The 24,729-nt window shown below is 45.6% G+C and overlaps 1 protein-coding gene and 1 long non-coding RNA gene across 2 annotated transcripts in view; one reads left to right on the top strand and one right to left on the bottom strand.

Moving 5' to 3' along the window:
* The first annotated feature begins 13,206 nt into the window (after positions 1 to 13,206).
* oprl1 (opiate receptor-like 1) overlaps positions 13,207 to 24,729 on the top strand; it is a 75,825-nt gene continuing 64,302 nt past the window's right edge. The window contains exon 1 of the mRNA XM_082520032.1: positions 13,207 to 16,014. The gene's annotated coding sequence lies outside the window, so the exon portion shown is untranslated. The remainder of the gene's footprint in view (positions 16,015 to 24,729) is intronic.
* Positions 21,059 to 23,349, bottom strand: LOC309697880. The gene is made up of 3 exons (XR_014273949.1): positions 23,268 to 23,349; positions 23,057 to 23,156; positions 21,059 to 21,292 (listed from the first exon to the last, which is right to left on the bottom strand). It is a non-coding gene; the product is annotated as an uncharacterized lncRNA (long non-coding RNA).

Here is a 24,729-nt window from a genome sequence, read left to right as displayed (position 1 = left end):
TCCATATTTGTCCGTCTCCCGTGGTGTCATGCTGCCTTAACACAAGACTACCTACTGGCATTACTAGCCCAGGAAATGATGAAACATTCACCTCCCAGCATCTAAAGAGTGACTCGTAAATGAGCTGTACGTGACTCAGAGCCTAAGACAGTGGGGACTTATCTCCGTCTCACTGGATACATTCAAAACACTTCAATATGCAGATGAAAATAAATTCTTGTTAGACAGAACGTGCTGTGCTGGTGTGGATTCTGTCTGATAGAGTCCACATACAAATGAAAAGTCTTCTTTACTCACCAAAGTCATTTATGGAGTTCCACAGGGCTCTGTGCTGAGACCAATGTCATTCATCCCCAAAAGGTCCCACTTTGAACAGTGGTTGTTGATCAATGTCATGACAATTTGCACATGAATGATCAACAAACTGACCTGACAGCACGATGTTCATCAGTTAAACCATGAGACCATGACCAAGTGTGAAACACTGAGCCACCCCCAAATCCAGACATAGCGCCGGACGAAACCTTTGACCCTCAGACACGGAGCGCCAGCACGTTAACAGCACACTGCATAGTGTATATAGAAAAATAATAAAAACAATAATTCCAACTCTAACAGCGCCCAGCCTCTCTGTCTCAGTGTATCTAGTTTTGTCTCATTATGTCAGATTAATCCCAGCTGTGTTTCCCTCCTGTTTCCGATTCCCTCCTTACACCCTTGTGTATTTAAGTCCTGTGTTTTCCTTTGCCCTTTGTTGTGTCGTACCCTCACCATGCTGTGTTTTTCCCTCCGTGTTCTTAGCTGTTTCCTAGTTCACAGTTCCTGGTTTGTTTTGTATTCAAAGTTGTTTACCACCAACATAAAGCTGCCTCTTTTAGTTCATGCATTTGGGTCCTATCCTGCCTGCCACACAGCAGACCTTGACAATAGCCCTTTACTGTCACTCTACATGTACAACGATATTGTGGGTGAGCCACACCAACTGTGCAGAAAAGAATATAAAAAGTAGACAGCAGGAATACATAGAAACACATTAGAGGACACGTTGACTTGGTGTGAGGATTGAGTCCATGGTTGAGTGACCTGAGTGATGGAGGTTACTCAGACCATGGCTCGGATTGGTGGGGGGGGGAAGAAGCTGTTAGTGAGTCTGCAGTCAGCAGGTCAAACAGGTGGTGGGCAGGTGCAGTCCTTTATAGAGAGAAAATCATTTCAGCTTGAAACACTTTAAACCAGCTGTACTTGCGCAGTATTGTTTAATTGCCACACAGGTGGCCCCTGGACCAGCTCAGGGGACCCGGACCCACCTTGTCACCGCCGCCGCTGGATGTGCGGGCAGCCACCGAAACCAACACCTCCCTGTCGCTGGGCCAGGGACTGGGGGTACTGATGGTCAGAGCTGATTCCCTCCCCCTCCTGTGTGGGGCGTAATGCTGCAAGGGAGGTGAACGCACCTGGACGGCATCCCCAATCATGCCTCGCCAGCCTAAAGTCTGCACGGGGTCCTGAATAATGTTGTTGTTGTTGGTGTGTTCGGCTGGCAACTGAAAAGCTGCAGCCGTGACAGTGTAAACAGCAAAAGCATGAAGCCACGGTTGGTCTGTCGTGGATCTTTCACAGTGTACCTGACATGGCTGCTGTGAACTATATTACGGAGTAACTGACAGACCCTTTAGAGCATAGGTGTCGAGCACATGGATGAATGACTCGCTCTCAACGCTGTCACTGATTGAACCAGAGGGTTTTAGCAGTGGAGCTTCTCCCTGGTGATGTGCTGCTGACTCACTGTGCTATTTTCTCATTCAAAGTGTATTTAAAGACCCCCGTATCACAGGAACAATGTGAATCCGATAACACAAAATGAGGCTGAGGCAGACTGCGAACTGTGACGCGTTCCCCTCCTGCTGAAGCCCTAATGTGTGGATATGGTGATGAACATATTAAAATGCATTCAGCTGTGAGAACAAACAAGGAAACTGCTCAAACTATTCTACACAATCAGAATCAAGGCTAAACATCCACAGACTAACGTGACAAACGAAGGTAGCCTCACATTGCCCCGCTTCCTGTTCCTCTGTGGCTCTAACGGGACCAGTCAGACCAGATCAGTTGACCAGCAGGCTCATTTTCTCATGGACTCTAGAGAGAAAGCAGACATGTCTGTATTGGCTTCACTTTTAAGATGTGAATGTTTATTTATTTTTAGAGACTGGATTTAGAGCAGGTTACCTTCTGCTCAACAGGTAAGCATGCAGCACCTGTTGGAGTCTCAGTCAGGCATCAAATCAGCTCGAGGCTTCCAAACCTGCGATGATGACGCCTTTCTCTGTATTTACAGTCCATGCAGAAAGGTCAGGGCTACAGTGGGGTTCAGAAAAACAAAACTCTCGAATGTCTTTTCTGTCTCCGGTTATTATGTAAAGTGCTTTTAGCCGCAGAGACTTAGTGCTGGAGATTAGAAGAGAATAAAAAATGAAAACAGATCTACTTCCTGTGTGTATCATCCAGATGAACCAGCTCCATTGCTCCAGGTAACACCTGGACTGAGATTACTTCAGGAATGAGAGGTGCTGAGAGAAACTACAGTGCTGTCATATGTGACCTCATTAGACGGTTAAAAACTTTTTTTTTCTTTTTTTTTTGTGTCCCGTTTGGATCTTTAGCCATCAGAATTGTTGTCTTAAGGCCAAGAAAGATGCCAAGCGGATTTATTTTACCAAGTGGATCATCATGGCCTTGCCATATTGGTCCATTTGATTGACCTTTATTATAATTATGAATTTATTTTATTTTCAGTTGCTACAAACGGGACAGACATGACTGTGGGATAGGACAGGGAGAAAGAATGAAAGAAAGAGAGGGAGAGAAAGAAAACCAGAGGGGAGAAGAGACGGTGAGAAGGGGGGGAAGAAAGAAAGAAAAACAAACAAAACACCTGGATCACCTGTATGGAGAAAAAAAACAGAAGAGAAAGCAAACAACAAAGAGCAACATAATAAAAAAAACGGCACCATCACAATAAACTAGCTAGCAGTAGATATCAGTAGATACTAAATAATAAACGATATTGTGCAGCACGCAAGATAGACAGCGCACAATGTGCTTTGAGGCAGCAGCCAAGAAAGCTGTAGTCCGCGTCTGTGAATACCCGTGTGTACACCTGTGTGCATACCTGTGTGGATCAGCATGCTTGCATTCCAAAGGTTTCTCCATGTAACGATCTGCTAGAGGGTGTGGGGGGGCCACAGCCCCGTCCACCAGGGTATGAAGCAGGTATGGAGGAGATCCAGGCCCCAGGTATCCAGAGGCCCCAGAGTACGAGGACCCGAGGAGGACCACCAAAGGCAGGGGAACCGTGCCACCCTCCTGGGAAGAGCTGAGTAGAGCCCCAAAGGAGAGGTCACCCCGCAGCTATGGAGCAGAGGCCAGAGGGGGTTGCAGTGGCGTGCCCGCGGGCTCTGCCGGCAGCCAGCTGTGCCAGAGAGGACCAAGCTTCAGGCCCAGAGGCCAGAGGCCCGAGGGCATCCCACCGCCCGGAAGGAGCCCAGCCGGGCCACAGGCGCCCGGCCCCGCCAATCGGCCACCAGGAGTGAGCCGGTACATACATGAACGCCCAGCCCCAGACGACAAGGACCACCAACACACCAACGTCTGAGGGCATCAACCACCGGCAGGTGTGGTGAGGGGAGATAGGCCTCCGTACTTTAGAGGGCCTGAGATGTACCCAGAGAGGTTGAGTCTAAGACCCAACCTGACATATAGGCACAGACGAACAGGCACACGCGGACACAGACGTGCATTCCCACCCCATATGCACCACCAAATGCTCGGCACTCACCCAACGTGTAGACAGACACAAATAGACACTGCACAGACAGTCGCACTCCCCAAACATACTCTATATCCCAGGTCCAGGTACCCCCGCCCTCAGAGGGGCAAGCCGCACCTAGACCCAGGAGATGTAACCCTTCTCTCTGGGGTGGAGGCAAGCGGACCACCTCCTTATCTACAGTAGCAGGGAGGCCCCACATCCCAGACCCCAGTCTGACGGCCAGCACCTCCTCCCAGCCCCCCAGCCCTGACGGCTAACAGAACCGGGGTGAGTGAAGACCTCAAACCTCCCTACGCCCGCTCATATGTAGTGTTGCTGTGTGCTGTTCTAAAGTGCATTTAAAACTCAGGAGAGCATGGTACTAGCTTCCTCTCAGAGAGCAGCTTAGAGAGCTTAGAGACGGTTAAAAACTTTACTGCATACTAAACTGCAGCTCGGTCTTTTAAAGCGACGGAGACATCCATCCTCGCTGTCAGGTCACTCAAAAACAACAGAAAATCATTCATACAGCATACAGAGCCATAACCAAACAGCCTCTGTGCTGTCATCACGCTTTGCAGCACAATGTAAACACGAACATTACCAGAGTATTTCAGCCATCACAGTCTTCTAAACTATATAGACACAGTGTCAGTGATCCCTGCGTCCATGGCAGGAGCACAGCACCTCCTCCTGCGCCTCCTCCTCTTCTTTGTATTCAAAGACAGAAAGAGTTTTTCCATGTTTCCTGTTTACGCATCCTTACTGCCATTAGAAATCAGTCCACAGGAGCACTTGGTCCTCTGATGTTCTCACCTAATAAATCATCCTGTCTTAAGACTGTCACAGCACACCACATGTACACCACATGTACACCACATGTACACTTCTTCGGAGTTTAGCTGCAAACTGGACACATAGTGCTGAACTACAGAGCAGACACTGAGTGACTCACTGCTGCTGAATTATCTCCAGTAATGCTGCTGTGATATGTGATACACGACACCCCTCAGATATCAGCCTTATTTTGCACCGCGATTAATTTCACTCAGTGGTAAAGACTTTAAGAGGGGCACCGAGAGCCTGAGGGCAGGTCAAAGGACCTCAAGGGAGGAGATGGGAACAAAGGACAAAATGTGACGCAAGGCAAAAAAGCAGAAAACCAAAATGAGCCGTTGGGTCCAGAAACAGCTCAGAGTTAGTAATCCTGCAGGTACAAAACTGCTGTAGTTGAGTGTACATGCCAGGCTACACAAAACGGCTTGCAACCCTATGCAGAGATTTCTGAAAACCAAGATGGCCTGCCCAAGGTACAGAATGACCAAGTTCCATGATTTTGTGTCTTAGTGCCTGTGGTAATGCTATGGCTTCAGTCTTGCCTTTACACTCATAAAGGACACCATTTCTCAGCACATAGGTTGCAGCTGCCAACACATCTACTTTCCCCTGCACCTGTCCATCAACCTCAGACACCTTATCAAACCAGGATTTTAATGTTGGATCTGCCCGCTGAAGTGAAGAGATATCTGGTGGGATAAAAAGTTCCAGAGTGAGGTTGGGACTACGGCTGGGACGACGCGTAAAATACGTCGACGTAAAAAAAATGTGCGTCGATGCGTCACTTTCAAAACAGACATGGCGGCAGTGAGTAGCGGCAACATGAGTGAGGCAGCCGCAGTCAACTTAAATCACTCCACCCGAACACACAGTTCTACAGTATGGAAGGAAGTGATTCAGTCGTTTCCGGGCTTTGTAAGGTGGAAATGTCCTATCATAAAAGCACGACGGCTATGCACCAGCGCATGATTGATGATTGAACTCACACACACAGAAACGTGAGAAACGGCAACAAAATGGATTTTATTTTGTGAATGAAGAGCATTTTTTTGCAGAAAACAAAATTACATTTTGTTTGTTTAAAGACACCATTGCTGCTATTTATTTTAAATGCATTGTTAACTTTTCCTTAATTTTATATATGTTTGCACATTTCATTTCTTATTAAATGCTATCTCTAATATAAGATTGTACTACTACTACAACTTTATTTTGCAATTTTTTTATTAAAAGGTGTTCAAATGAAGAAATTTGTGTTTTTCATTGAGATACATAAATTAGTAAATATGAAATTGCTATACAAGTCAAATAATGGGAAAATAATCGATAATCAAATCAAATCAAAATAGAATCGGATTGAAAAATGAATCGTTGGATTCATCGATTAGGAAAATAATTGTTTTGCCCAGCCCTAGTTGGGACTCTGGTCTACAACCTCTAACCTGGATGAACCCCTAAATTTGTCTCTTCATCTTTGCGCTCGAGATTTAGCTGGGTTTGCTGGGCTTACTTCCAATTCTTCATCATAGAAAGGTAGCTCTTTCAACAGGTCATTTGCACTCTGAGCTCTTGTGGTGATCAAACTGGGGATTGCACTTTCTGGCTGTGCCTGCAGAATAATTTCTTGCTTCTGTAAGTTGTGGTCCTGATCTACAGGGTGGGCCATTTATATGGATACACCGTAATAAAATGGGAATGGTCTGCTTGCTAAGTTTTGTGAAACTGGTTCAGTGTTGGATTTGCCAAAATGTGGACGCAAGAAAACTGTGACTAATGAAGAAACATCAGTGGCTGTCCTAGCTTCATTCAGCAAGAGCCCACAGCGTAGCACTCGCCGCATGTCACTGGAGAGTGGCATTAGCCAAACTTCCCTTCGGCGGATATTAGCTACTCACAAATGGCACCCTTACAAACTCCAGCTACTGCAGCATCTCAACGAGGATGACCCAGATCGGTGCACAGCATTTGCAGAATGGGCAAAACAAAAATTGGAACAGGACCCTCAGTTCATGCAGAAGATTTTGTTCAGTGAGGCAAACTTTTATGTGAATGGTGAACAAACAAAACCACCGCTATTGGACTGACACTAACCCACATTGGATGGATCCGTCCAAGACTGTTGGAACAACAAAAGTGATGGTTTGGTGTGGTATATGGGGCACAACGATAGTGGGTCTATTCTTCATCAATGGAAACCTCAAGGCTGCTGGATATTTGAAATTTCTACATGATGTTGTGTTTCCCTCTTTATGCACTGAAGCTGGCACGTTCCCTGAGTTTTTCCAGCAAGATGGTTCACCACCACATTATGGGTGCAGGTCCGAGCATTCCTAGATGAACAGTTTCCTGGAAAGTGGATTGGTGATTGTGGGCCAGTTAAATGGCCCACAAGGTCTCCCGATCTGACCCCCTTAGACTTTTATCTTTGGGGTCATCTGAAGGCAATTGTCTATGGTGTGAAGATACGAGATGTGCAGCACCTGAAATTACGGATACTGGATGCCTGTGCTGGCATTTCTCCTGCGGTGTTGCTATCAGTGTGTGAAGAGTGGGAGAAGAGGGTTGCATTGACAATCCAACACAATGGGCAGCACATTGAACACATTTTATAAGTGGTCAGAAACTTGTAAATAACTCATGAAAGAATAAAGTTACGTTGAAACCAAGCACACCATTGTTTTTCTTGTGACATTACCAATAAGCTTGATGTGTCACATGGCCCTCTTCTTACTGAAAAAACAAAAGTTGTATCCAAGATGGCCGACTTCTAAATAGCCACCATGGTCACCACCCATCTGGAGGAGTTTGCCCCCTCACATATACTAATGTGCCACAAACAGGACTTTAATATCACCAACCATTCCCATGTTGTTACGGTGTATCCATATAAAATCAAATTCAAATTTTATTTGTCACGTACACAGTCATACACAGTACGATATGTAGTGAAATGCTTGGACAACTGCTCGTGACCTAAAGAAAACAAAAAAGGAAAAGGCTATGAATAAGATAGGAAATAAATATGAAAAATTAAAAAGGGTAAATTTAACTAGGAAGGAATAAGATAAAATATATAAATTAAAGTTGAAAATAAAATAACTGTACAACAAAATACACAATATAGAACTATATAAGAATGTATGAAGAAATATAAATAAATATATACACAATAACAGCAGCTGTACAAGTATTAACTGGAAATGAAGAATATAATGTCCAGGGTTGTGTAATCCACATGTGTAAGTGTCTTGTGCAGTGCAAATATGCTTAAAGTGATTTATTTCAGTGACTTGTGATAAAGTGATTAGATTACATGACCATGCAATGTAGTTGTGCAGCAGCCACTAGTGTAAACAAATGTCCAGAAAGTCCAGTGTGTGTGTAAGAACTGTATGTGTGGGTCAGTACTGTGTGGTGGTGTGATTGAGAGACCGTATCGCCTGCGGGAAGAAGCTCCTCCTCAGTCTCTCTGTGTTGGTCTTCAGGGAGCGGAATCGCTTTCCTGACCTCAGCAGAGAGAACAGTCTGTTGTTGGGATGGCTGAGGTCCTTCACGATCTTCCTGGCCTTGGTCCAGCACCGCCTGCTGTAGATTGAGTGCAGGTCAGGGAGCTCGGAGCGGATGGTGCGCTCAGCTGACCGCACAACCCTCTGTAGAGCTCGTCTGTCCTGCATGGTGCTGTTCCCGAACCAGGTTAAGATGTTTCCCGTCAGGATGCTCTCTATGGTGCAGGAGTAAAAGTTCCTGAGCACCTTGGAGGGCAGTTGGAAGTCTCTCAAGCGTCTGAGGTGGTAGAGACGCTGACGGGCCTTTTTCACCACGGTGTTGATGTGACAGGACCATGACAGGTCATGCGTGATGTGAACTCCGAGGTATTTGAAGCTGTCCACTCTCTCCACTGGGCACTCGTTGATGACGGGGGTCTGGTAGTTCCTCTCCTGCTTAGTGCTGAAGTCCACTATCAGCTCCTTTGTCTTACTGACGTTTAGAAGGAGGTTGTTCCTCTGGCACCAGTTCTCCAGGGTGGGCCATATGTGTTGTTGCTGTGAAGGTTACAGTGATAACATCTAACATCTGATTTTGAACCTGAATGTGACTTTTTAGTGTTCTTACTTTTACCAGAAACAAAATGTCTGCTTGCAGGATAACTTCTACTCTGGTCTATACCACCACTCCTTACACCCCCATCAGACTTACTTTGTCCAGTCACGAAGCTGTCCCGGCCAAAGGCAGTTCCTCTCGATCCTGTTCTGGCAGAGATGAAGATTTCCGCTAGCTGTGAAGCCTCCTCTGCAGATTTGGGGGCACGTTCCCTGATCCACACCTCCAGATCTGGGTGGACAATCCTCAGAAACTGCTCCAAGATCATCAGTTCAGAAATGTCTTTCACTGTAGATTTTTCATTTGTAAAACATATCGTTTAATCGCACACAAAGTTCTCTTGGAGTTTCACCTGGGTGAATATCCAGGGCTCGAAACCTTCTTCTGTATGTGTCAGCAGTTATTTCATATTGAGCAAGAATGGCATCCTTTACTTTATCATAGACTTCCGAATCAGCAATGTCCATATGCACATAAGCACTGCGTGCTTTACCTGTGAGCAGAGGTACGAGTCGAACAGCCCATTCTTCTCTCGGCCAATGGCAGACTTGAGCCATTCTCTCAAAGGTTGTGAGAAAATGCTCAATGTCATCATCTGGAGTGAGTGGCAACAACTTGGGATCTCTCTAGTGAAATGGTTCCTGTCTTGGCAGAGACCACATCTGCTGACCAGTCAGACCAGGCCCCCATCAGGTTCACCTCCCTCCTCATTTTCACCTGAGGTTGAATTTGCTGAAACTGGTGTTGCATACTTTTCCATCTTTGCTCCTGTCGGGCTGATTCTTTGTCCGTTCTCTGGTCTCTTGTTGCTTGAGACTGCATCAACCAGATCTGTTAGTTCATCCAGTCTATCGCCTGGTTTAGCTCCTGCTTTAGCCACTGCATCAGCTGTAGCACCTTCACCATCCTCTGCCAGCTCATTAAAGTCATTTTGCCTTCCACTTCTCATCATCATGTTTACCTCATTTATTAGAGGCAGCAGTCCTGACACCACTTGTCAGTTTTGGCTGGCGGTCATAGGTTCCTTCCAATAATATGACGTGAGACTGGAATAAAATATATCCATGGACTGGCACTTTATTAAAGAAGGCACATGTTAATAGCACAAACACCAACAACCCACTAAAAACAAAATGGCTTCCTTTATACTCTACCATTCAGGTGAGCATCCGGACTAGCCCAGGTATGGGGGTTAACTACTCAAAATGAAAACATAACCTTCCACACAAACAAACATACAATAACATTGGAGCACATAACAAACATATACATATTTCCAACACATACTATAAACACATCAATAACATCAGCTTCAACCATTACTATCTAAATTAAAGCCCTTCTTAACCACACTCCCATAACCTGGCACACTGGTCTGCTCCAGGAGCTCATCAGCAGGTGATTGAGCTGCTTCCACTCTTTTGCTTCACACCCTGCAAGAAGCAACCAGGACATAGTACCGGAAAATGTGATTACTGTGGGGTAGAGGAAACTGTGGAACATGTTATGTTTCAGTGTCCGAGGTATCAGGTTGAGAGGAGACATTTGATTCAAAATCTTAGTAACCTAAAAATCAAACTGGATCTGGTTGATTTGTTGTGAAAGGAATCGGTAAGTAAAAGTTATCAGGCCTTATTTCAGTTTTTAAAAGAGGGGAACCTGTTTGGAAGGATTTGAGGATTTTTTTTTTTTTTGAGCGTCGTTCCAGACCATACTCCATACCAGTTGGTGGCGGTAATGCACCTTTCAATTGTTTGCCAACCGCCAGTACAAATGTAAGAAAGAAAAGAAAGAAAGAAAAGAAGCAACCAGGACAGGTGAGTACTTTCACAAATTGTCGTTTCACATATGTTAAGTAAGTAAAATTTATTTATATAGCATATTTCACAGATAAAAATCACAAAGTGCTTTACAATAATATCAGACATACAAGTTAAAATTAATTAAAAGCCCGTTTGTATAAAAATGTCTTCAGCTGCTTTTTAAAGGAGTCAGTAGAGTCTAGACAGCGTAAAGACAACGGCAGAGAGTTCCACAGCCTCGGTGCCTGAAAAGCCCGATCCCCACGTGTTTTAAACCTGGTACGTGGGACCACCAGTAGCCTCTGACTGGAAGACCTGAGTGCTCGGGATGAAGCATGAGGTTTCAACAGGTCAGAGATATACTGGGGAGCTTCACCGTGCAGAGCTCTAAAAGTTACAACTAAAATTTTAAAATGAACCCTAAAATTTCCAGGCAACCAATGGAGAGAAGCCAAAACTGGAGCAATGTGTGACCTCTTGTTTGTACCAGTTAAAAGTCTTGCCGCTGCATTCTGTACAGACTGAAGGCGATCCAGAGCTGATTTGTTGAGACACGTAAAAAGACCGTTACAATAATCCAAACGAGAAGAGAGAAAAGCATGAATCATCACCTCAAGTTCTGCCTTTGACACCAGTAGCCTGAGTTTAGAAATGTTTCTTAGATGATAAAAACAGTTCCGGACAAGTTGTTTAGAGTGTTTCTCAAGAGACATCGAACTGTCAAATATAACACCCAAGTTTCTGAGACTCGATTGAAATGAAGGGTCTAAAAAACTGATATGCTGCCTAATTTCTGAGAGCATGTGATCAGGTGCAATAATCAAAGTTTCTGTTTTATCTGCATTTAACTGAAGGAAACTGTCATTTAACCATTGTTTGATTTCTGACAGACAATTATTTAAATAAGACAATTTATACAACTCAGAAGCTTTGAAAGAACAGTACAACTGAATGTCATCAGCATAGAGATGATAAGAAATATTATTGTAACGTCTGATAATGTGGCCTAGAGGGAGGATATACAGCAAAAAGAGAATAGGACCTAAAACAGATCCTTGAGGTACCCCAGAAGGCAGAACTGATGTTTCCGACAGCACATGATTTATACAGACAGTAAAGGATCTCTCAGATAGATACGACATAAACCATTTTAAAACAACACCAGTAATCCCAAACAAGTCCTTCAGCCTATTTATCATGATGCTGTGATCAACAGTATCAAAAGCAGAGCTGAGATCCAACATAACCAGAACAGTGTACTCTCCAGAGTCTGCTGCCATCAGAATGTCACTAGACACTTTAAGCAAAGCGGTTTCAGTGGAATGCAATTTGCGGAAACCAGACTGGAAAATGTCCAGAACATAACATATGTTTAGGTTACCGACAATGATTAAATGTAAGCAGCTCTAACTTCGGCTCTTATCTGACACAGGTAGGATGGCCAGTCCCCTTATCTCTTCACCTTTACATAGTGATGGGCAGATGAAGCTTCATGAAGCACTGAAGCTTTTCATCCAATTGGTTCACCCCAGCGCAAAGCGTCTTGAAGCTTCATTTGCTCTAGTAGGACACCTACTGGACGTAAAAATATTAGTTGGCATGAATTTGAAGAGTGTGGCCTTTTGCACACAGCCAGTAAATGTCAACAACAAAAGGAGTGTGTAAAACATGTATATTGTAGTGATGGCAGTGTACTGTGTATATTTATACTGGCAGTATGAAAAATGATCATTTGGAAATGCTTAAAATGGAAATGATCATTTACTGTGAGGTGTGGACAGTGGTTGTGCTTTTGTAACGTTGAGGTATGGACAGCTACACACTGAGGCCTCAGTCCTGCCTGTTCACATTTTATTCTGATTTTGGCATAATAATTAGTTACCGTGCTCGTTACCACAATAATAACGTAGTTACTGTAATGCATTACTTAATAACGCGTTAGTCCCTATACTGGTGAACAGATGAGAGAAAGGACCCAAGTGCAGGCACAGACTTTGCTGAGACTGAGCTTTTATTTACAGTTGTGACATACGAGCAAAACAGGAAATGACTGGCGTGGAGCGAACAGAACCTAAAACTGAACACTAACCTGGAACTAGAGACCTGAAAACCTGGAAGCGTGAGGAGACCGAGAGGAGGGGTGACACGGGGCATGACGAAGGGCAAAGGACATCACAGTAAATATACACAGAGGGAAATGAGGAAATGGCACGTGGGGGGAGACACAACTGAACCTAACTGAACATGATGAGACAGGGAGGAAGCAAAACAGAATACACTGACATAAGACATGAACCTTCAAAGTAAAACAGGAAACACAACACACATGCAAAGACACAGACTCAGACTTCACCCTGAGACATGACTGCCTTTGAAACGGCGAGAACATGGGAACCAAAAACTAAGAACTAGAAATCTCAGCAGAAAACAGAAACACGTTAACTAACACAAAAACACTGAGTCATCACACTCAGGACCGTGACACACCTACACTGCCTCATATACACTTTGAATTGTGTTTTTGTGTTTAATGTTTGCTGTCAGTCTCTTAAACAGCAGCGAGTTTGCAGCTGAGAGAAGTTTCACTGGTCTGGAGTTCACTGATTCCTTTATTGCAACCTGTTTTCAGGAGATTCTCTGCTGGGGGGAATGTTTCAGACGTGCAGCTGAATGAGGCGGGGGCTGTGTGTCGCACGCTCACGGTAATATCCATGTATTAATGAGCCTCTCCTGTCTTAACGTTGTTCTCCTCAGCTCTGCTGCGGAGTCTGTCACACTGCTTCAAACACAGGATACACCTGGATACCTGTTCAGCCAATCACATTCATTCCCTCTGCTCTGATTCCCACGCCTCCTTCATCAGGCTTCATGGATCCAGTTTAAAGCCTCTGATGTGGGAAGGAGGATTTATATGAAGGAAATGAAACACTGTTGAACCATGTGTGGAATAAATAAATAAATGAAATGTGCGTCGCCTTAGAAACAAACAGCAGCACTGAGCGCGCTCAGACACAAACTGTGTCTGTTTTACGGCTCTGTGCTAAAATCACCATGTAGTTTCTCATGCTTTTTACAACAATGATGCATTTTGTCTTTTATCTTCTACCTCTATAGATTTTAATCACCCTGTGCCTTTGGAGTGGGTGACACTCAGGGCTCATTTCCTGTGGAAGAAAAATCACATAATCTGTGAAAGGCCCCGTGTTCAGAGGCTGCCAGCCCCGCCCCTTCATGCAGATTAAACGCTGGGTTAATTTAGCAATTCGATAACTGGCTTCCTGTGAACGTTTAGATTTTAAAACTGCAGCCATGTGAGGGCTTCAGAGAAGAATCCCTCCCAGTGTGGAGCTGAAGATCAGGAGTAATCGCACCAGCAAGAGCAGATTAATCGCCGCCCTCGGGCTGCGGGCTGAAGTTTGCTCCATTTTCAGCATCTTCTTCCTGTCACATTAACCCAGGGGTGGCTGTAGCTCAGGTGGCAGAGCAGGTCAGCGTTTAGGGGCAGCGTTTGCAGGGCGGTAACCAGGTAGCTGTCATACGCCACTGTGGCAACTTATCTGGGCCTTGGAACAGAAACATCAGGCCCCCACCCCAGCCTTGCACCCCCCCCACAGGTCACAGGAAAGTGCAAGCTTCCTGTGACACCTCCGTGGAAAAGCTGCCTCTCAGAATCTGCAGCATGATTTCGTATGATTAACATTGCCATTCTGGGCTTTAATAAAGATTCGTTAATTTCTGAAAATAACGTGCTTTTAATGCGCCGCAGCACGGCTGTCACAGGGATGCTGTGTGTTTGTGCTTTAACACGACATCTGAACCGTTCTACAATCAAACGATCAGCCTGACGTGTCCGGGTCACCGCTGAGCAACAACAAAACCGTTACAAGCAGCAGCAGCACTGAGGAGCTGCTCTGATCATGTGATCTCATCATCATGTGGACGACTGTGGACCTTCAGACTTCCACAGTTGAATTTTCCCAAACATTGTGACATAGAAGCAGGAATACAGTCAGACAGGAGTTTAGGAACAGCAGGAAAACCACGAGCTCAGGACACACACACTCTCACACACATACAGACAGACACACACACACACTCACAGACACACTCACACACATACAGACAGACACTCACACACATACAGACAGACACACACACACATACAGACAGACACACATACAGACAGACACTCACACACATACAGACAGACACACACACACACTCACAGACACACTCACACAGACACACTCACACACATACAGACAGACACACACACACACACACTCACAGACAGACAAACACACACAGACAGACACACTCACACAGACACACACACACACACTCACACACATACAGACAGACGTGCACACTCACACACACACTCAGACAGAGACTTACACACACATACAGACACACACACACTCTCACACACACAGACAGACACTCACGCTCACAGACAGACGTGCACACTCACACACACACTCAGACAGAGACTTACACACACATACAGACACACACACACTCTCACACACACAGACAGACACTCACGCTCACAGACAGACGTGCACACTCACACACACACTCAGACAGAGACTTACACACACATACAGACACACACACACTCACACACATACAGACACACACACACTCTCACACACACAGACAGACACTCACGCTCACAGACAGACGTGCACACTCACACACACTCACAGACAGACGTGCACACTCACACACACACAGACAGACGTGCACACTCACACACACACTCAGACAGAGACTTACACACACATACAGACAGACACACACACATACAGACAGACACACACACACACTCACACACACATACAGACAGACACACACACACACTCACACACACACAGACAGACACACGTGCACAGACAGACAGACACACGCACACACACACACACACACACATACAGACAGACACACACACATACAGACAGACACACACACATACAGACAGACACACACACACACTCACACACACATACAGACAGACACACACACACAGACAGACACACGTGCACAGACAGACAGACACACGCACACACACACACACACACAGACAGACACACACATACACTCACACACAGATTTTACTGGTGTTTCAAATGTGCAAAAGAAGTCCGTGTGTATGTGCCTGTTTGTGTGTCTGTGTTGGGGGGGGGTAATCACACCCTGATCGATCACAGAGAGAGAGGCAGTATCTTCATCTCTCAGACCCCTCCTCCTCTCCTCCTCCTCCTCTTGTTGGTGCCGCGGATGCTGGAGGTGAAGCTTCTGTCTCGGCTCTTTGTCCCGCTGCAGTTCGCGTGGATCCGCGTGGATCCTGGAGGTTCTGGAGGTTCGGTTCGGAGTGTTCGCGCTGCCGGAGCTCGGACTCAGCTCGGAGGACCGGAGCCGTGAGCGCGCATCGACGCGGAGACGAACAACAACTTGGAGGTGAGTGCGCGCAGCCTGCTGCAGTCATCCGTGTACTCGCCGACATGTGCGTGATGCGCGTGTCCGTCTTTGTTTCGTGTGCATGTCAGCGAACACCGCGCGTGCGCGACGCAGTGGTTCTAAGGTGTATGCGTGAGTGCGTGCACGCGCGCCCGGTGTGTCGCGCGTTAAGGTACACTCGGACCCGTGACGGGCCTGTCCCGGTGCTGCATTTGGGTGCTCGGCTCGTCCACGTGCGTGCGCTGAAGCAGGGCGGGTTCCTGCACAGCTGCAGTCCCGAACTTTGGACCGGTTCTTCCTAACTTCCGTCCTTCTGCTCTTCATGTGCTCATGTTCAGTCCAGCCTATCACAGAGAACACACATGGTCACGTGGTCATCACAGTGCCCTCCTGCAGTACCTCCAGGGCCCATTAGGGGGTCACCGCCTGACTTTAAGACCCCATTTCTAGAAAATTTAAAAACAAAACCAGTCAAAAAACTGAAAGTACCTGCAGTAATAAGTCAAGGTTAAAAACAGGAAGTGACTTCAGTTTAATCGTGTCAGTCGATCCTGCGCAGAGAGCGGCTGCGTTTGATGAAATAAGAGAAATAAAACGATGACGGCAGTAATGTTAGCTAGCATCGTGTTCAGACCTGAGGAAGGCATGCACGAACTGTTGCAGCTGTTTAAGAGAGAAATCCTGAAGGAAACGAGCTCTGTAAACATTGATTTTCAAAGTAAAAGTCCTATTTTCATCTTAAAGCAGTCAGTCTGCTCTCACATCAGTTTCATAAAGCTGAACTTTGACGTCTGTTTGGACTAAAGTTTGGCGTTCAGTGAAAGGTAGTTCAATAAATAAATGCTTTGAATCAACGACGTTTAGGTTCCCGATCATTCAGGTCATGGTACTCCAGTGACTGGACAGAGGGCGGGGCTTACGACACCAGCCATATGTAATCCTTCCCAGGTGCCTCAAACCCCCTCACATCTTGTGTCAGCTGACCTCATTAGGTCACATGATAGGGTGAGGCAAGCCATCACAATGGGTTCACCTGAAACCTCTGCTGATAGTGATCAACACCTGTTTTCACACCATGGCTCATGTGATGAGGCGCAGCTTGATCCACGTCCCAAAGAGAGGAGTCCCAACAGGGCTTAAATCTGAGACTCTCTGGGATGAAACGTATCCGGTCTTTAAGTCTGACGTCATTAACCACGTCTGGGTCCAAATTCCGCTTCAGGTCCCAAAGTCAAACGAACACTGCGGCATCATTCTTTAATAAAATGATCAGCGTTGCTGCTTTACCAGGTGTAACAATGAAGTTTAACATCCAGGCATCCATGAAAACAGGATTTATTATATTTAACAGAGTTAGAAGTTAGCAGGGAGTTAGCTCGCTAGCTTTCACCTAAACATGATATAGCATGTTCTGACTGAGAGATTTCTGAAAAATTCAAACGTACAGCTCTGAAGACACAAAACTAAACAGCAGTGAAGTTTGTAGGGTTACTGAAGTTGGGCTAGCTGCTATATAATGATGTGTAGTTACAGTGGAGGGTCTTAAAAACTGAGCTTTAAAATAAACAGTGGTAATAAAAACTGAGAGAGGCCGACAGTAATCATTGACTGTTTTTAGGGGCTTGTGGAGATTAAATAGAACAACTTACAAAACATTAAAACATGTTAAAAAACACAACAGCCTTAATAAACGCAGAGCAGGTTGGACCCACTCCTGGCCGCCGCCCGACTCACATTGCGCCCGACCCCTACGGTGCCTCCTGCGGGTGGTGGGCCTGCAGGAAGATGGGTCCATGTCCCTTTTTCGGGCTGTGCCCGGCCGGGCCCCATGGACTAAGGCCCAGCCACCAGACCTCGCCCTCGGGCACCCTCCCCGGGCTTGGCTCCAGGGCGGGGCCCCGGTAACCCTGGAACGGTAGACCAAGGAACGCCTTGGCATTCCCTCGGATAAGCTGGAGGAGGTGGCTGGGGAGAGGGAGGTCTGGGCTTCTCTGCTTGGGCTGCTGCCCCTGTGACCCGGCCCCGGATAAGCGAAAGGAAATGGATGGATGGATGGATAGTTTGGACCCGGAAGCAGGATTCATACGTCATAACTTAAAGCCTGGATTAAGAAACTCAAAGCAGTCCTGCTGGTTTTCTTTTAAAGCTTTTTAGAATGAAAATCCTCACATGGACATAAACTCAGGTCAGGGGTCCTGGTCCTGTGCAGTTAAAGCAGCCACGTCTGAGATTAACCACAAACTTAGAATTAATGCAGCGTTCAGTGACTGAACACAGACCAAGCTCAGTCACCATGGTTACATGAGATGGCAGAGCTCTCCATGTCAGTCTGAACGCTGAGATTTTACATCTTAAACTAAATGTTAGGTGAAGGATCCCCTCTGGAACCTGAAGGCAGCGCGCCACAAATCCCATCGGGTGTTTTCCTGTAACAGCACGAAGTGTGTGCAGGAAACCTTTTCGTCCACTTTCTGAACATGAAAACTGATCCCAGCACACCACAGAAAGGACGAGCACACGGACTACAGTAAATCCTCTGAGAGGTCTGAAAAAATCGGAAACTGTCCAGAGGTGCACAACGAGATATTCCTGAACTGGAGACAGGCCAAACTTTTAAGCTCCTCGGAGCGTTTGGATCACTCCTCTGAATTCAGAGAAGCTGTTGTTCAGTGTCATCTGTGCCTCTTTGCTGGATGGGATGAGCTGAGGCTTTAATGCTGATAAAGATGAAGCATGTTTAGCACACGGCGGTGCAGAGATGTGTGGAGTAATGAATCATCGCTCGGATCCAAACAGTAACCGAACGGCGTGTTTGCAGTCGGACCTGCTCAGCAGCCGTAGACCTGCCGTCTCTGCGTGCAGCTGTACGTCTGCGCGAGCACGCTCCCCGCCTGCAGACCTTTAAAGGAAAGCAGCAGATCTGCAGCTGGATATCAGCCTGTGTGGCGCACACGTGCGGGCTCATTGCTGAAGGACCGCAGCTCTTTGTGTGTTCTGCAGGGGTGCGTCTCCTCTTCCTCCACAGTTCGCCTCACCTGTTTGGACGTATTAACAGCTGTTTGTGTTACCTGTTTCCTCTGAGATTTAGAGGAAGCTGCCTTCTTCTGTCTGTTTACATTTTCACAATCCACCCGTCCTTCTTCGAGCTTTCCCGTCATATTTAGTCTCGGGCCTCACTTTCTCCAAATAAACACACAGAGGCATGAAAAAAACACTGGGCTCTTATGCACTAAAAGTAGACTGAAAGGAATCAAGATTTAAAGGTGCAGTGACCTTCTCATTATTCGCTCTAAACTGAAGCTTTCTAAAACTGGACCAAGCCGTGTGCCAATGTTAGCTAATGGTACATGGACGTATATTTCTGCTTTACCTAAGCAGTCAAAGCACTTTGTACAAGTGCTTTTTTATCTAACATTTGATCTAGCATCTGAAATCAACTCAGGCTTAGTGTCCTGCCCAAAGATATCTGGCATGCAGTCTGGAGCAGCCTAAGACTGAACCGCCACTCCTTCTCGATTCTCATTCCCGTGGAGCTCGGTTTGCTGATGGAACCGGACCACCATCCACATCTCCACCAGTTAGCTCCTGTTTTAAATAAGTACCACATACATAGATGTGTTCAGTGCCTCGTTCCTTTCATTACAGCTCCTCGATGTGCTCGCTTGTGCTGTTTGTGGCACAGAGTGGCCCACCCAGTGTGGCATCGCAGCCTTACATGGACACACTGCGGACTTCAACTTTAACTGCTTATTAATCACAGCTATGGCACACACGCTCTGCAGACGGAGGCCCGTATATGAAGGCTGGCAGGACCCTCGGGGAGCCGCGGCGAGTTGCTGCTGCGGGGATTCGATGAATATTCATGAGTATGCAGAGACAGGCGCCGCTTTATGGCGGCAGTGTGATGTATTGCTGCTGCAACTGCATGCCGGCGTGTTGCGGTGAAGCAGCCTGTACAGTAACGCCACGGTGGACGTGTAACACACGTGTTGCTTTATTATGGTGGACACTGTGTTTACGCCCCACACACACATCCCAGCTCTCTCTATATGTATGTGTTGGATTGCAGCCTGTGTCAGAGCAGACGATGAGGCCTTCTGAGTCCAGGATGTGTCTGGTGGCGTCCTCCGGTCCTTCCTGTTACCTCCACAGGACACAGCTCTGTTGGATTTTCAGGACCTGTGTGCTTTTGGTTTGTTGGTTTCTGTCATTTCTGTTTTTGTTTTTCTTTTCTTGTGATTATCTGCTTCAGCTCCTCCTTCCTGCATCTTACATGTATACAGAATCTTGTGTCCTCTGTGTGCGTTTTCATTTCATTTCAGCTTTAGGCTACGCTCACATGTACACGGTATTTTTGAAAACACAGATTTTTCTATGTGTTTGCACCTTTTTCCATCACTGAAAACTGAGATTTTTGAAAACTCCGTTTTTGCGTTTACGTGTGGACGAGGAAAACAGATTTATTCACACAACCTCAAAGGTGTGCGCCGTTTTTGACGTCACGCTGTGCGCCACGTTATTGTTTACATGAGATTTCTACAATGGTGGATAGAGACAAAATACTGTTGCTGTTAATCTGACTGTCTGCAGCTCTTACACACTTACTGTCCCTCCATTTACACAGACAGAGGCGTCAGAGTGAGCTTTCATTCAACAGACACAACCCAAATATTTGAATAGATTAACTTTTTAATTTAAAGTTTAGATTTATGCATGCTGTATGCACTTTGTTCTTTCCTAAGTTGTGAGTCCAAAATACTGTCTTAAGTTATTAACGTTGGAAATGATGAAGGCACCTGAGAAGTAACACAAAATTATCTGCCTTTCCAGAAAAACACAAACTTTCAGAAGTACTTCATGTTTTGTGAGGGTACAAAACCCTGTTTAGTCTTTCCCTGCCAGGCTTCTAGACTTCTGATTGGCCAACATTTCATTTTTAGCGTTTACATGTGGACGGGATTTAAAAAAATGAAAACGGAAAATCTCCGTTTTCAAAAATACCCGTGTACGTGTGGACGTAGCCTTATTTATACAGCATCAAATCACAACAACAGTGACCTCAAGGCGCTTTATATTGTACAGTAGATCGTACAATAATAGATACAGAGACAAACCCAACAATCATATGACCCCCTATGAGCAAGCACTTTGGCGACAGTGGGAAGGAAAAACTCCCTTTTAACAGGAAGAAACCTCCAGCAGAACCAGGCTCAGGGAGGGGCGGGGCCATCTGCTGTGATTGGTTGGGATGAGAGAAGGAAGACAGGATAAAGACATGCTGTGGAAGAGAGACAAAGATTAATAACAGATATGATTCAATGCAGAGAGGTCTGTTAACACATAGGCTACGTTCACACTGCAGGCGAAAGTGCATCAAATCCGACTTTTTTGACCCTCTGCGACACATATCCGATCACGGTCTGACAGTGTGAACGGCACAAATCCGATATTTCCAAATCCGACCTGGGTCACTTTCGTATGTGGTCCTGAATCCGATACATATCTGATGTTTTAGAAAGCGACTGCTGTTTGATGGTCACGTCGCATTAAATCTGTCTTTTACGTCACTGACACAAGACAGACGCCAATTATCAGCGCCGGAGAAGCGCCCAAGAAGACATCGTGAACGCTTCCTGGCCATCCAGTGTAGATGTCAGTGAAACTGTTGGGAAGACAACATGAACATTTTCTTTGTGCTGTATAATCTGCAGATTCTGACAGAAATCTGCAGCTATCCTTTGAAGCACCGCTCCTCTAAAACAGCAGTAAGGATCATTTTTAGGTTATTTACATTATTATGTAAATAACAAAATAACTTAAAGCAAAAATTGGGAAATGTAAAGTCCTAAGTCTTTATATTAAGGGCCATCAGTCAAACAATACTGTTGGTCTGGGTCTAAACAGAGCGCGTTGTGTGTGACGTCTTCTTTTGCGCATGCGGCCGCTTTGAGCGTTCACACTAGAGCGCGTTTGCTGTCGCATTTTATTTGTAGTGTGAACGAGCAGACAAAAAAATCAGATTTGATTAAAAAATTGGAATTGAGCATTAAGACCTGCAGCGTGAACGTAACCTTAGAGAGTGAGAAAGGTGACTGGAAAGGAAAAACACAATGCATCATGGGAAACCCCCGGCAGCCTCTGTCTATTGCAGCATAACTAAGGGAGCATATAGTTAGGGCTGGACCTGGTGACCCACCTGGTCCAGCCCTAACTATATGCTTTAGCAAAAAGGAAAGTTTGAAGCCTAATCTTGAAAGTAGAGATAGTGTCTGTCTCCTGAATCCAAACTGGAAGCTGGTTCCACAGAAGAGGGGCCTGAAAACTGAAGGCTCTCCCTCCCATTCTACTTTTAAATACTCTAGGAACAACAAGTAGGCCTGCAGAGCGAGAGCGAAGTGCTCTAATAGGGTGATATGGTACTACAAGGTCATTAAGATAAGATGGTTCCTATTTCTAAGGTTTTTAGGTTTTTAGTGTTTCATACACATTCAAATCAAATCAAATCACTTTTATTGTCACATCACATGTGCAGGTACATTGGTACAGCACATGTGAGTGAAATTCTTGTGTGCGAGCTTCACAAGCAACAGAGTTGTGCAAAATACAATAATGTAAACAAGCAAAATACAAGAATGGCTACATCTGAAACTAATAAATATATGTCCAATATATAATGGTATATGCATTCCTGGATGTGTATACTAAATATTTTTCTACGTGTGTGTGTGTGTGTGTACACATATTTTACAAATTAAATAGAGTAAGCAATAAATAAAAATATATAAAAATATACAGAGTTGAGACATGTTCTTGTGTATACTTGGTCTTTTTTCCCTCCAACCTTGTTACATGATTGTGTCGTATTTCCTGTTTTCATTGTTGCACACATGCAGATTTGTGCCCTCCTCTGCACCCATCCTAACAGTCATAATGTGATGGTGGACTAAAACAGTATCATCCTGTGTTACTTGACCTCATCACAAATGTTAAAGCAAACTCACATGTGGACAAAGAGCTGGCTCATACTTTATAAAACACTCACTTTCACTGATCTTTGGTCTCGTTGCTGCAGAGATGAGTCCTCTGTCATTCAGGCTTCCTGTGGACTGGCTCATAGATGTCATTCATGATCACCATAAAGGCTGCAACACAACACAGCAGGACAAATGCAAACTGAATTATGGAGAGCCTTAAACTCACTTTGATCATTTGATAGTTTTTTCTTATAGAGATTGATTTGCATATAAACCTACATTCTTGATAAGTAACAAGATTGTATTGCAGCAGTGTGATGTTCAGCTGTGGGTTGAACAGCCTGTCGCTGAAGATTCAAACATACATTTGGAGGTAATTGTTGTCATATTCGGATCATATTAGAAAGTTAGTATGAAGGCAGTTAACAGAGGTCCCCTATCGCTGCGCTCCACAGCGCCGCGAGGTTTGAAGCCCAAGTGGGTGTTTCAGCTGTCCGTGTGCATGCAGGTATATTTCCGTTACATGTAGCGACTCACTGCTCAGCACCAAAGGCCGCCATCAGCGATTTTTCTCCCAGACCAGGCGGAGCGGCTCTCCGGGTTGCAGCCTCAGACCTTTAGGCCTGCAGCTGCGTCGCTGCAGTCTCAGTTTGATGAAGCAGCGAATGCCCTGTGCTCAGCTCAACAGCTCAAAGTAAATGGTAAATGGCCTGCATTTGTATAGCGCTTTTCTAGTCCATAGGACCCCAAAGCGCTTTACACTACATTCAGTCATTCACCCATTCACACACACATTCACACACTGGTGATAGCAAGCTACATTGTAGCCACAGCTGCCCTGGGGTGCACTGACAGAGGCGAGGCAAAGTCAGTCTGGTGGCGCTCTAAGTAATCGCTGCTTACCACATACCTGCTGTTAGATCAGTTAGAAGTGGGATCAAGGACCATACGTCATCATCATCATCATCTGATGAGGATAAAAGTTGAGACGAATCGTGCTAATTAGCCCAGAAACTCTCTGCTGAGGATCATCTTTGTTTGTGCCTTAAGTGGCAGACTTCAAAAGGAGCCGGCTGAGTAAGACCGCTTCCCTGCTGGACCCTCCGAGGTGAGCTGTTTCAACAGGGGGGGCGTTGTGGAGAAGACAGGATGTCTGCGTGGGTGCATGGGTTTTTAAACACTACAGAACAACATCGACTTTTCCCGTAAATGCAGAAACCCGTTCTCCTGTAGAACTGCAGTAGAAACCTCTGCTTTCTCTTGCCACTGCACTGATCCAGAAAGATCGATGTCTTCGCCCTCTGGTTCATCCATCTTTGCCTTACTGCCACGCCCTTTCTCACATTTCAGTGCCTTCATGTTCTCTCACCCGGCTCGCAGCAGATGGTCCCGCCCCTCCCTGAGCCTGTTTCTGCTGGAGGTTTCTTCTTGTTAAAAGGGAGTTTTTCCTTCCCACTGTCGCCAACGTGCTTGCTCATAGGGGGTCATGATTGTAATAAACGTTTATTTTCACGTCTATCAACGGATAGAGCAAAACATTAAAGTGAAATAAAATAATGAAGCTCAGTTTGAAATCTCAGCCAATTTGCTCCATAACAAACAAAACACTGACTTAAAGTAAACATTGGAAAGTATTTCTTATCTTTAATCTTCACTGAGACCAGAATCTAGGCCAGCAATGGTGCTCTTTTGCAGGAAGGCAGTATGTTGATAGATCTACTAGATTCCTGCGTAAAAACCT

This window comes from Aulonocara stuartgranti (genome assembly GCF_965226115.1).
Source record: "Aulonocara stuartgranti genome assembly, chromosome: 20".
Taxonomy (NCBI): Eukaryota; Metazoa; Chordata; class Actinopteri; order Cichliformes; family Cichlidae; genus Aulonocara; species Aulonocara stuartgranti.
Note: the sequence above shows the minus strand (reverse complement) of the source record. Positions and strands in the feature narration are given on the sequence as shown.